General features: G+C 30.4%; 1 protein-coding gene across 1 annotated transcript in view; it reads left to right on the forward strand.

The window, feature by feature from the left end:
- Window positions 1-15,148, forward strand: part of LOC125848991 (RING-H2 finger protein ATL3-like) — a 169,519-nt gene that overhangs the window by 75,439 nt on the left and 78,932 nt on the right. The gene's annotated exons all lie outside the window — the stretch shown is intronic.

Genomic DNA, 15,148 nt, shown 5'->3' on the forward strand with positions numbered 1-15,148 from the left:
AATGAGAATCTGTTTCCTGAGCTGATTTAGTGGGAATGATGTGTGAAAAACATATTTTACAACACAATGTTTTTTACTGATTCGTGATGGAAAAAACGTTTGTTTCTAGTGTGTAATTTTTTATATGCATCATGAAGAGATATGAAGATGCATGACAAGAATAATATCATGATGAGGCGTTTACACACACATAAAAATATATATTGATGTTCCAGCATATACCAAACTAAATTAATGAAAAATAGACACATGGAAAGGCAATATATCTATTTTAGGAAAATTCAATCTTAGCTTTCCATATTTAACTATATTTGTGCATGGCCTTGCATGTTTAAAGTTGGACGTAAGCCTAACTCTTGAATCCTCCAAGGGAAGTCTCCACATGGTCCCTATCAGTATCACTATCTACTCTTTTTTTTTCATCATACTAATTAATTCATCTTTATTAATTATTGACTACTTTATTTCCCTTAATGTAACTTACTTATGACTAAAGGATATCAACTTCCAAAACAACCCTAATTTAGCATTTAAACATTCAGAAACTTAGTGTAATTAGGCCCATGATCCTTGTTTAGGAAGGCTAGGTAATTATGTCATGTCATTGTCACCTTGTAAACTGATTTAGTTGTTGGACATGAAGTGTCTAAGTTCTTTAATTAATTGCTTTTGTCACTATTGTCATATGGTGTGTATAGAGCTTTTGGAATTGGATATATGGCTGGTAGTAGTAGATGAATTTCAACCATGCATATTTTATTCGTTTAATTATAAGGTAATTACTGAATTTTTTTGATATTATAAGTAGTATTAATTAATAACCTATAGGTTGAGTAATTAATATAAGATAGGATAAATCATTTTTATAAAATATTTATAATTAGGTAATACGGTGTAAGTAAGGTAATAATTAGCTAATTACTATGGTGATACTAAGATTGATAAAATAAATTATGAAAATATGACTTGTCTAATCCGATCTAAGTTTAGTTTATGAAATCAATCTATTTTTATCCAATCCACTTCAGCTCATTTAAAAATTTGGTTGATTTGTGCTATGTATTTGCAAAATTGACAGATGAAAAACAACCTTGTCAAATTACTTAGATAAAGATATTATTTGATATATATATATATGTGTGTGTGTGTGTGTTGTAATTAAGTAAATTTTAAGAAAACAAATTAATCTTGATAAAAATTGGATGAGTTGGATAGTTATTCATTGTTTAGCTTATTTTAAATCAGATTCATCTCAGTCCAATTAGATTTAGGTGGGATACTAAAGGAAAAATTATATAACTAAGCAAACACAGCTAGGGGTGTACATGGTCGGGTTGGTTCGGATTTTTCAACTATCAAACCAAACCATTTGTGTCGGATTTTTAAATTTATAAACCAAACCAATAAAACTCGGGTTTTTCAACCTTGGGTTTTTTCGGATTTTTTCGGGGTTTTCGGATTTTCGGATTTTCGGTAAAGTATTCACACGAACATATAATTTACTTGTACTTCAAATATTTCTTTAGTCCTACCAAAATACAACTATCTAAGGTGTTTCTTAAGAAAATAACACAAAATATGATATGATTAATGACAATAAAATATCCAACAAAAAAATAATAATGAATTCGCGTAAAACAAATATTGTAAATTAATAAGTCATAATACAAATGATAATAATTTAAAAGTACTAAATCATGCTAAAATAAGTTTAATAAGTATTAGTTACATGACTAAATATTAAAGGAAATTAAAATTAGATTATGTATTTTAATTGTCTAAACCTATGTAAAACTAAAGAACAAATATTCAATATTATTGTCATTCTATGTTGAATTGATTTTTTTTTGCATTAGTATTAATTTGATTTTGATTTAAACTTTATTATGATTACCAACATCTATAGACTATAATCTTTATTTGACCATTAAAAATTCTAACTTTCAAAAATGAAATAATATATTAAAAGATAAAAACTATGAAAAAGTGTAAGAAATATTTAAAAATTATATCAAAGTAAATATTTTNATTGATTTTCTTTTTGCATTAGTATTAATTTGATTTTGATTTAAGCTTTATTATGATTACCAACATCTATAGACTATAATCTTTACTGGACCAATACAAATTCTAACTTTCAAACATGAAATAATATATTAAAAGATAAAAACTATGAAAAAGTGTAAGAAATATTTTAAAATTATATCAAAGTAAATATTTTTACGTATAAAATAAAATTTTAAAATTATACATATAATGTCGGTTTGGTTTGGTCTCGGGTTGATTTTTTTAGTTGAAACCAAACCAACCCAAATATAGTTGGTTTTTTTTTTCCAATACCAAATCAAGTCAAACCAAATCACTAATCGAGGTTCTTTTTCAATTTGACTCAATTTGCGATTTGATTCAATTTTCGGTTTGATTTTGTACACCCCTAAACACAACTATTATATATACATAACCAACATAACCTGATACGATACTTTAAAAAAATTATCTAACATAGCTATACTTATGCTTTTATAACAAATTTTTTTCTCTCTAGCTTGCCACACTCCTTTCTTCCCTCTATCTTTCTCCCTCTCTTACTTTTCTCTATCCTCTCACGTTTCCTTCTCGTCCTCTCTACAATTCATTGTATGAATATTTCTTCTTTTCTTTCTCTTTCTTATATTAATATGAAATCGCATTAAAGTTTTGCCTAAATTATTTTTATCTATATAAGCATGTGATTCTTGGTCTTTAATATTTTATTAATGACTAATGATTGTTGATTTATTTTTTATTTGATTAATGTCAATATATATAAAAAAAATCACTCTAGGCTTTCGATTTGTTGTTCAATGTTTGAATCTTCTTTTCTTCTTAAATTGATATATTTAATTGTATGTATGTCAGAAAAAAATATATTTGTGTATAAAAATTTGATACACCTATTATCAAATTGTTTCTTTTTCAAATTGATACATATTAATACAACTAACTATATCTATGTATCAAAAAAATATTGTATCTATGTATCATAAAGAATGGGTACACTTATTACTAGGTTGTATAGGAAAAAACTGATACAACTACTATTATCAGAAAGAACTATATTTGTGTATATAGTTAAAGGGTGCTACAACTGTATAATACTTTTTCCATTTGTGTATCACAAAATTTTTTATATATAGATTATATGTGTGTATTTAATTTAGGGGTTATAAAATATATATCTATGTTTAGTTTCAAAGTTAATATGTGTATTTATATGTAAGATTGAGATTTTAGGAGAGAGAAAGGAAATTGTGTATATGTAATTTGTATATTTCAGTTAATTGAGATACAAGTCGTATCCTGAAATCCTCTATCTCTCAATCTCGCTAGTCTTTCTCTTGTCTAAATTGCTATGAATACTAACTAGACAAACAATAGATAATATTCATAATTATAATTCAAATTATATATATTTATTAAAATTCCTCATAATTAAAATATACACACTTATTGGTTCGACCCGTAACTATATCCCATTGCTTGTCTACAATTATGTCGTGCATTTGAATCTTATTTAGCTTAATACCAGCATGACCTTCAAATTGTCTCGCATGAAATGTGGTTTGTGCCATTGGTTGTTTATTTATTAATAATTTTTTTTTATCAAAATACACAACTTATTTTATAATATTATTAAAGAAAATTTTATCATTTGAAAAAACTACAAAATTTTTTACTCTCTCCTATTCTCGGATATATTACTTTATGCGGTATATCGGTCAAATAGATCACTTTACATGACGTATCGAAATGTACACAATGTATAGGGACGTTGAGTGATGTATCCGAAACCGGGACGTGATGTTTTGAAATGTTGATGGATGTATATGAAATCGGAATCGGAACGCGATGTACCGGGATGTTTTGTGATGTAATCGAATTCTACCAAATTTAAGGGATTTTTATAATTTGAAAAAAGAGTAAGGATATGATATAATTAGTTCTTAACACTATAAATCTGTATATAATTTTCTTAATTAATCAGTTCAGACGCATACACATTCAAAATATGACAACATAGAAATGAATTAATTAATTAATTCCCACGTCGGATGAGAATGGAATACTGGAATAAATGGTTTCTTCATATGAACTTGAACAATTCTTTTACGTAATTATTAACTTTTGAAACGAGTTAAATTCAAATTTTATTTCTTTATTATCAAAGAAGAGTTAGAAATTAAAAGGTCTTTCGACAGAAAAACAAGTGTACACTTTCACGGTACAGAAAGTCATATACGAAATATATGACTCCCTCAATATTTTAGCCACTCGTTTATTTAAAGCACATGTTTCTAATGTGTGAAAATCAACCAATGGTGAAATATGTCCACGTGAAAGATTATAAATCACATGTAGAGTCGGCAATGAGTTGTTATACATGACTCATCATATATATATATTGGTGTAATATACCACAAATATAATAAATTACAGTTGAAACAAAATGACAAAAAATGCATAAACAAATCTTGAGGCTAAGGCACGGATATCTCGTTCTCCTTAAGGAGATTCAAGCTACTACGACATAATCTACACCGATCCAGCAGTAATACTCTTGACTTGTCCCCTCCAGGATACAACAGCCCAACAACATGTACAACTCAAACAACTCCGGATTAGTTGAAGAGTCCAAAGCTCTACATGCATAAGAACACCTTCCTTCAACATATATATAAATACTCTCTTGTAATAGTGAATATAGTTGAAGAGTTAAAATATTTTCTTTGTCTCAACTCTCTGTTTCACTACTACACACTACAATATTATTTCACACTTCTCATCTTTTTGAGATTCTTCACAAAGGAAGAAACACCACTATTTATAGGTGAAGAAGTCTTCCATATAATCAATAGGTAGAATGAGGGGTAGTANCACTACGACATAATCTACACCGATCCAGCAGTAATACTCTTGACTTGTCTCCTCCAGGATACAACAACCCAACAACATGTACAACTCAAACAACTCCAGATTAGTTGAAGAGTCCAAAGCTCTACATGCATAAGAACACCTTCCTTCAACATATATATAAATACTCTCTTGTATATAGTGAATATAGTTGAAGACTTAGAATATTTTCTTTGTCTCAACTCTCTGTTTCACTACTACACACTACAATATTATTTCACACTTCTCATCTTTTTGAGATTCTTCACAAAGGAAGAAACACCACTATTTATAGGTGAAGAAGTCTTCCATATAATCAATAGGTAGAATGAGGGGTAGTAATGTAGGTAAATAAATGTGATAGATGTTACATGAGTTACAAGAAACTAATGGTCATATGAGTTACAAGAAACTAATGACCATGAGAGTTACAAGAACTAATGGCCATATAAGTTACAAGAACCAATAGTCATATTCTACCACAATTTATACCCACTAACTTATGCACTTAATATTTTATTTTAATAATAAAATGCATAATACACCAACATTTATATATATATGTCACTCACATCTCTCCTATCTTGATTAGCTCTCTCTTCTCTCGTTAGTCTCTCTTTATTTTGTATTTCATAATGTATATGGTATCTCAAATACATATATTTAGTGTAATTTGCATGTAACTAAGATACACAGACTCTTTCGCTCACCGCCCTTCTATCTCGCTCACCTCTCTCCCTATGAATCTGTATTTTAGAGAGTATCTAGTAGCAAAAAAAACATGTATTTAGGAGTATCTAACTTGAAATCTGGTATAAAATTACTAATTAGTGAGACAAATATGAATTTTTTCAAACTGTACAAAGAATTAATAATTATAGTAGAAAGATTTGTATACTTATGCTATTTTCCATAAAGATCGATATAATCCACTTAAACGATGCCTCATATTACAACTAACGCATAGAGAGAAGAGGTGACAGTAACAACAATTATGACTCAATCCAAAACAATTTTGATTCAAATGTATATGAATCCTACTCTTTTTATTTTCACCATTGTATATATTAATCCTCACCTACTAATTACTTATTATAATTCTAAAGAGGAAAGAGGTGACAAAATTAATATATTAGTCCTTTACTTGTTTTGTTCAGTTTCATTTTAGTTAGTATACTAAGCTACGAATAATTTTTGTACCCGATGAAAAAGGCCGGGTAGCTAGTGGGCCGAAGAACGCATGAGCATCTTTTCTGGGATAGCCACTATTTTTGGTGTTCTTGCGAAACTAGCCAGTCAATATTATACATTGATTTTATACGATTAGATAATATCATAAATGAATACATACCTATATTATATGTTTGTTGGTTATTTTTAGTTTAAATGTTTGAATAACAACTATTTAAGTTAATTCTTTCAATCATTCAAACTTTTCAAAAAATCAAAAATGAAAAGTATAGTTTGGTTTAGAACTTTTAATCGTATACTTGATTATAGAGTCAAATGTTATATTGATTTTTGTATATATCATATTATTGGAAGAAAACATTCGAGAGAGAACAAAACATAGAATGGCCATGGAGTGAAATAAGATAGTGATGGATCAAATACAAAAAGCCCAACTATGGAGATGGGTAAAAGATCGAAGAGAAGTTGTAATAAAATTCCGTATAACTTACATAAATGCCATAATGTAAGAACTTAAATTACATTTTATCCCTACTTTTTTTTAGTTTACAAAAATCCCTCAAAATTAGTGCTATCCGGATACATAGCAAAGAAGCCGGATACATTAAATCTGATACATTAAAACAAAATCAGTTACACTTTTAAAGAAAAGAGAATATAAAATTGATGTGAGTTCCCCGAATCACGCTAATCTAGTTGATTTCAATCCCTCCCAAATCTTAAAAGATTCAATCAAATCAAAATTCAAATTTTCTTCTCTCAATTCTCTTCCAAATCCGCCCAGATTCAATTCAAAATTTAAATTTTCTTCTCTCAATTCTATTCCAAATCCGTCTAGCTTCAAGCAATTCAAATTTTCTTCTTTCAATTCTCACCCAAATAGTAATAGATTGAATAAAATCGAAAATAATAGCTGATTTTATTGGTATGTGTATCTACAAATTTGGATAATTAATACACTGGTCAATGGATGAATCAACTATTTTTTGTCCATTGTTAATTGTGCTCTCGTGTTATAGCATCCAGACTCCTGTTAAACGCTTATGCAAAGATGTTAAATTTCTCATCTATTAGTGCCACCATATTTGGAAGGAAAAAATGAAAAGAATATTTTAAAATTTAGGCAAGGTGTGAATTTTGTAGTGGGAGGGGCAACATCACTTGATTCTGCCTACTTGTTGGACAAGGGAGTAAGGTCCAGTAACAATGTGTCTTTGGGGACTCAATTGGGTTGGTTAAAAGATATGATATCTTCTTTTTGCAAATTTCCTTCAAGTAATAGCCCTGGGCCGCCCATGTTGGTGCTATGAAATTATTTCATGTGTATCCGCTATGCATTGAAACAACATATAAAAAGGTTGAAGAGATACATAACTTTGATGGATACATGTCTGAGCAGTTATTGCTATGTATCAGATACGTTTAGTATAAATTCAAATTGACGTATCATGTCTAAAAAAATAGTGCATGATATATTACTATTTATGTATCTTATTTTGTTTGAGAACTATTATATTTTATAAAAAGAAACATTATACATATAATTATTCTAAATAACATTTTTTTTTGTGTGGGATACATAAAACAATAATGATCAGTTGATACATATAATGATATATGTAATAAAGTTTTAAAACTATTGAATTTGATAAATATTATGTATCATGCACATATCAAATAATTTGATACACAATGATTTAGCACAGAACATTATGGTGTATATATCAAGTGTATTTATTGAGATCGATACATTATTGTTTGATAATTGTTATGTATCAGATACATTTAGTATGAATTTGAATTTACATATCATGCCTAAAAAATTAGTGCATGATATATTATTATCTATGTATCTTATTTTGTTTGAGAAATACTATATTTAAAAAAAAAAACATTATACATGTAATTGTTCCAAATAGCATATTTTTTAGTGTGTGATACATAACACAAGTTTATGTATCAAGTACATTTATATTGAACATAATAAACACTAATCGAAGATTCAACATTAGAGTTATGTATCAATACCTTAAATATGAACATGATACATTGCATAAAACAAAAGCTATTGTAGCAGTGATGTATCGGATCAGTGATAGCACTACAACAACAACAACAACATACCCACTGAAATCCCACAAAGTGGGGTCTGGGGAGGGTAAAGTGTACGCAGACCTTACCACTACCTCGTGGAGGTAGAGAGGCTGTTTCCGGTGGACCCTCGGCTCAAGTACATCCAAACCAAGCAAGAGAGGAGGAAACATTATATATAACATAACATCCAATAAGAAAAAAGGGCATAATCAACAACGGAGACAATAACATCAAGAAAATACTGTGAGAGGCGAAGTGCAGTAAACAACATATGACTATAGGATCACATACAAGAACTACAAGTGCCAAGCTAGGACTACTACAAACACTACCAACCCATACCCTCACAAGGAAAGACAACCCGCTAACCCTACTAACCTTCAACCTTAATACGCGACCTCCACTCCTTCCTATCTAGAGTCATGTCCTCGGTGATGTGAAGCTGAGCCAAGTCCTGTCTAATCACCTCTCCCCAATACTTCCTAGGCCTACCTCTACCCCTCCGCGAACCCTCTACCACCAGCCCCTCCCACCTCCTCACTGGAGCGTCTGCGCACTGCCTCTTCACATGCCCAAACCATCTCAGTCTCGCTTCCCTCAGCTTGTCCACCACAGGGACCACTCCCACCTTCTCCCGGATAACCTCATTCCTAATCTTATCGCTCATAGTGTGCCCACACATCCATCTCAACATTCTCATCTCCGCAACATGTAATTTTTGAACATGTGAGTTCTTGACTGGCCAACACTCCGCTCCATACAACAAGGCCGGTCTAACTAAAAGTAAGCCCAAAAACTAAAAGATCAAATCAACGGAATGAAGTGTATCAAGGCCGCCATTAGAAATTCCTGGAACCATTTCAAATGCACTCCAAGATGAACTATGTGCATTAGCAAGGTTTTTCCACCTCTCTTCCATAAAGAGACCGGGAGTAAAAGCTTCAGTAATTTTTTTAAGATGAAAAAATAAAAAGAATAAAAGAAATCAAAAACTGAAGTGGTTGAAAGAAATCTACCTCTTGAATAACTTGAAATCTTTTATTGAAAAGAGAAAAGATTTGAAATTCAAAAATACTTTAATGAAAGTAATTGTGGAGTGAAAAAAGGAAGGAAAATTATGGCTAGGAGATTTCAAATTAATGTATCCGAAAAAAGGAATGATGAGAGCAAAAAAGGAGATTTTTGATATTTTTTGAAATGATAGGAAAAATAAAAAAAATATGATAATAAATGATGTGTAGTTAGGTAATTTTTCCTATAATTCTTCTTAGCTCAACAATGAGGAATTTTATTCACAAGTATAATTTGCTTTTACCAAAAAAAGAATAAAAAAATTGCTAAAATATATAAAAATTAAAATATCAAAATATGCTTAAATTTTTTTTTTATATATATATTTTAGTAAATGCGCCAATTCTCTTATGATATTCTGACAACATGTGATATATATCATGTGANTCAAATTAATGTATCCGAAAAAAGGAATGATGAGAGCAAAAAAAGAGATTTTTGATATTTTTTGAAATAATAGGGAAAATAAAAAAATATGATAATAAATGATGTGTAGCTAGGTAATTTTTCCTATAATTCTTCTTAGCTCAGCAATGAGGAATTTTATTCACAAGTATAATTTGCTTTTACCAAAAAAAGAATAAAAAAATTGCTAAAATATATAAAAATTAAAATATCAAAATATGCTTAAATTTTTTTTTTATATATATATTTTAGTAAATGCGCCAATTCTCTTATGATATTCTGACAACATGTGATATATATCATGTGAGTGTCATATAAAATTAGTAAGTCTTCTTTTCTGAAGGAATGAATTAGTCATTTATGATTCTCCGTCAATATATATATGTGTGTGTTTTTTTGTGTTAATAGATTGAACTTTTTTAGACATGAACTAATCCTCTATGATACCTCAAAGTCTGTGATATATACCTCATGGCTTGTGGATATTATAGAGGATTGAAGAATGTGTTTCAAGGAACGAATTAGTCTTCTATGGTATCATATAAATATATGATATATCCATATGACTATATTTCTTAAAGAATGAACTAGTCTCCATAATACTATATTAATATATAATACATAGTATTTGTATATCATAGATGACTGAGCTCTTTTTCCATAAAAGAATCAGTCCTCTATGATATCTTGTTAGTATATAATGTATCATGAGGGTCAGTTAGTAATGATACTTTATCGATCGCCATATGATATATTTCATGTGGATATCATAGAGATTGAGATTGTATTTTTCTTAAAGGAATAAACGAGTCCTCAATAAAATATATATTGAGAAACACCATCTTCAATATTTTAAATATAGAGCCTAGCTAAAGAGTATGAGAAGATTTAATGAATATAATTTGTACATACGCTAAATTTTACCATCATGTTCGTAGGCTACACGAACGAGGAAAGTGGCAATTAAGTCATCAAGAGCATCGAATTTCTTTTGGAAATGTAGTTGTTGACACCCAATTTTGACCCTCCCCAATAATAATTAATCTTTGAGCTTCCTAAATTCCAGGCGACTTGAAATAATTAGTTTTTTATAAAGTTCAAGTATTTTTCAAGCTACTTTAATTAATTTTATAATTTTTAAGTAATACATATATTTTGTATAATTGTTTATATAATTAGTATATTTTATAAACATTTCAAAAATCGTTTCAAAAAAATTTTAGTTTTTACTTAAATACTTTATTAACTTAATTTTGTCCAAATTGCTAGTTTATATTTTGGGCCTTTAGTTTATTTAGCTAATTATTTTGTTTCGTTAAAATTAAGAAGCTCCTTAGTTAATTATATCAATTCATCTTATTTGAATTACTAGCCGAACTATCCTAATTAATTCAGTTTGACTACATTTTTAATTTCCATTTGGCTATAACATAAATCCCTATTGCCAAAGCTCAAATTCAACCTAGCCTATTGATTTTAAGAGAAAAGACCAATTATTTGGGCCCATTTTCCAGCACTATATACCAATAATACAAATAATTTTCTAGCCCACCAATTCATTAACCCCACAACCCAGCCTCTCTTTTTCCAATCCCAACAAGCCCACCCTTAATTTCCTTAATTCCTAGCCCGTGTTTAATTCCTCCAACCCGGCCCAATTCCGCCCATCAGAAAAGAGACCCAGATGCTCAACGCTAACAGCAACGATTCCAAACGACAACAACAGCTAGCGGACGGTGTCTTCACAATTTTCGTCAATTAGACGGAAAGCGGTAGCGGCGTCAATGTGCAGAAAGCGTACACTGTGTGTTTTGTCTCCTTCCTCAGATGTCCCTCTCAGTTTCATATCAGTAGCAGCAGCACGCGGTTGTCCCCATTTCCTCTTTCGGAATGGGGACGAAACTTCAGAAAAAGGTGTTTCCCTTAAATGGTGAAATAATTTTTGAGTTTTTGAAATTGGAAGGGGCTCTCTTCTGTCCAAATTTTGACCCGATTCCCCCCCCCCCCAATCAGCCCTAAAAAATCCCTATATGTATTCCCCTCTAGTTCACTGTGGGAGAGGTTCTTTTTTGGCTTTGGTTTTTGGGAGTGAACAAAAATTCTATTTAAGAAGTTTGAGTATTTCTTTGGTGTGAAAAAATTTCTTGGTTGTTCTTCGCTTAGAGACGTTTGGAGAGAAATAGACATCAAGATATAGCTAATATAAATATATAAGAGATATAGGAAGTACAACTGTAACAAAAGAGAAAACCATTTATCCGAGTTTCACCCACTTCTGGTTGTTCGTCAGATTTTCTTTTAAGGCTTTAGGTTGCCGGTATTGGAAGAGATTCGTTGTCTCCAGCTCGTTTTTGTCTCAAATCGCTGCTCCGAAGAAGGTAATTTCTTTCCACTCTGATTTGTTGCTTAGTTTCCTAGCTTATAGTTGGATGGTTATGGTTTGTGTGAATCGATACTCATCGTTGTGTTTTTCATCTCGATATTGAATGCGATATGCTTGGCGAGGATTTAGTTTTCGAGACTGATAATAAAAACACAATATCGGTCTATTGTATTGGTAATGTTTTGGTCTATTAGAGTGTTTGTACCAGCGTGTGCATTTTGTTTCACTTTGATCTTGCTATGTATGTTACATTTTTATCTTGGTATATTTTGAGAATAAAATTTCCTAGTTTATGTTGAATCCAGCAGTCTGGTACAGGGAAAATAAGGAAGTTAGTACCTTATTAATTGTTACATAGTAGGTTACCCATGCTATATACTATGTGCTATGTTTAGGTACACTAGAATAAAAGACATAGCTATATATTAACATTAATTAGGTTATGTGGTGATAAGCTATATGTGTTTATTAGTATATATATAAAGTAAATTCATATTAAATATTATTGGCCTAACTGTTGGACAAAATTAGAACCATATGGTTAAATTTACGAAAAGTTATAAATATTCATTTCAAAGAGTTGAGGTATGTGATCCAGATTTTTGAAAAAAAAAAAGAAGAGAAATTAAATGAAGTTTTTGAATATTAGCAAAGTTCATTTTTTGAAAAGTCAAATATAGTTGCTTTAGTATTTAACAAAAATATTTTAATACATGACCTCTATATATTATATATGTGTTAAATCAAAATAAAGTTTGAATTGGCAGGTGCTGCTTTACGTTATTTTATATTATTAAAGGGTCCACTATTTTGATCGCAAACATCTAGAACTTGCATTGAGCAAATGATTATTTTTGCCTACTTTATAATATAGTATAATAATATCAAATGTAAATATAATATATTGGAAGAAACTGATTACTCATAAAATTTTCATATTATTTCAATTGACGTGGTTCTTTTCTTTCCATTAATAACTCTTAAAACAATTGGGATTACTAGTCTATTTATAAATGCGTTGTACAGCCCAATCAAAATATGATTTTCATTAACGTTATTATTATTTTAAGGGTGAATTTTAATACAGTTTATGTGTTCTTTCTGTTATCTAGGATTATGACAAATTTTTCTTTCATATATATATATATATATATTCGTTGTTCATGTGTATTAGTCATCATATTAATTTGTTGTTGGAAATAATCAGTGTGCTCTCTTAATTACTTCCTTAAGTTGTGGGGTTCTTTATAATGTGACTAAATTTGAGTACCCGGGTTTAGTCGTTATCACTCTTTATTGGCATATTTGCTCATAAAATAAGTTGGTTAGTATTTGTTTGTTGTGGATCTTAGATGTTAAAATAGTAATTTAAATAATTTTCACTTTATCTTTAGTATGATGGGTCTTCATTATCTTTGAAGTTGGTATCTTTTTATCTAGATCTATGTCATTTCGATTCGATAGAGTTATTTGTTATATTTTGTTTAGGGGCAACTATGATTTGTTTTAAAATGTATTATAGTTCTGTTATTGTTTATTAATCCTTATCTTCTCATTTTGATACATGTGAAATCTGCTCGAGTTCTTCATGAACTCCTATCTCATTCCCTTGCATTTCGAGAGAGCCACAAAGGCTCTAACCCTTTCCTTTCAAGTCAGTCAGCTTATTAATAATTGACGAACAGGTCCTGGAAGAACATGCAACAGATTGGAGAGTTGAAAAGATTGGGCCAAAGGCCTACTCTTCATTATTTAAATTTGTATTTTGTTATTTTGCCCAAGCCCTTGTCTTTTAATTATTAATATTCTATTAGAAGTTTAGGACAGGTGAAGAATGGGCCAAACAAAGAAGATTATTTCTTTTAATTTGGGACAGGTGCCACTCAAATGGGCCTTTGGTCCAAAACGAAATAGGCCCAAATACTAGTCCAGGTAGACAAAAATCAGATTTGAGCCCAACTCTCTTTCCCTTTCTACTTTACTGTGTTCATTTTACTTGTTAGCATTTGTCGTTAATCTTAAGGTTGAACAATTCGAATCCCCGTAAGACGCCCGTTGTGTTTTACCAATTTAGCTAAAATTGATCATCCTTAATTAGACTTAAAGAATGATTTTGCAAAAAGTATTTCACTTAGTTAGTATTTCTATTTTCCCCTTTTCCCCCTTTAAAATAGCTCTAATTGCAAAATTTCTCAATTCAAATTAAGTCAGATGAATATTAGCCAAATAATTAATTGTCGGATAATCGCGTGTTAGCGGGCATTTTGGGTGCCTTCAAACCCTCCCGAAATGCTAATAAGAACCCCGAAACCCCTTCAAATATTTTTCAATTGATTTCCTGTTTTAATCTTTTGAAGAATCAATTTTCTTAATTTTACCTTAAAAATTAAGTGGCGACTCTTAAAACCAGTCAAATCTATTTTTAAATAAAACAGAATGACGACTCTGCTGGGGATTTAAATGGTTCTAACCTTAAGATTAAGTTATTTGGCTACGTGTTTTAACTGTATACTTGTTTTATTTATTCTATATATTGAACTGTGGCATTCATGGCACCATATTCCGCCAAATGGCAAATAAATTGCATTAGGAAAAAGGCGGTTACGTGGCTTACCACGGCTGTCCTTCAGAAAAAACACAAGTTGAAATTCTTTGGAAGTGATAAACAAATAATTGGCTTGTGGTCATCTAACGGCATTTATTAGACTTCACCCCGTTGTTTGTCCGACTCGGGTAACTGTCATTTCTCAACCAATTCTAGTCAACCTAGAGTAGAGTGAAACCAAATCTAAATCTAAGCATTAGCCTAAGACGACTTAATACCCAAGGCGTATTAAGTCCATTAGTAAAACCGCCAAAATTCATGTCCAAGGTCCACGACCTAACGACAGACCATATTATTTGACATTTGAAAGATGTATGTGTGGAAACCTGATTGTTGCCTATTTGGGGGAGGGAATCTTAACTGTGCTTTATTTTGTAGGTATGGATTGATTTCCCAAATTCGACATGGTAGTGGAAGCCCTAGTTCTGCTCAAGTTGTGGTACAACGGCCTCACTGTGGTTCACAAAAGG

Source organism: Solanum stenotomum, chromosome 12 (genome assembly GCF_019186545.1).
Source record: "Solanum stenotomum isolate F172 chromosome 12, ASM1918654v1, whole genome shotgun sequence".
Taxonomy (NCBI): Eukaryota; Viridiplantae; Streptophyta; class Magnoliopsida; order Solanales; family Solanaceae; genus Solanum; species Solanum stenotomum.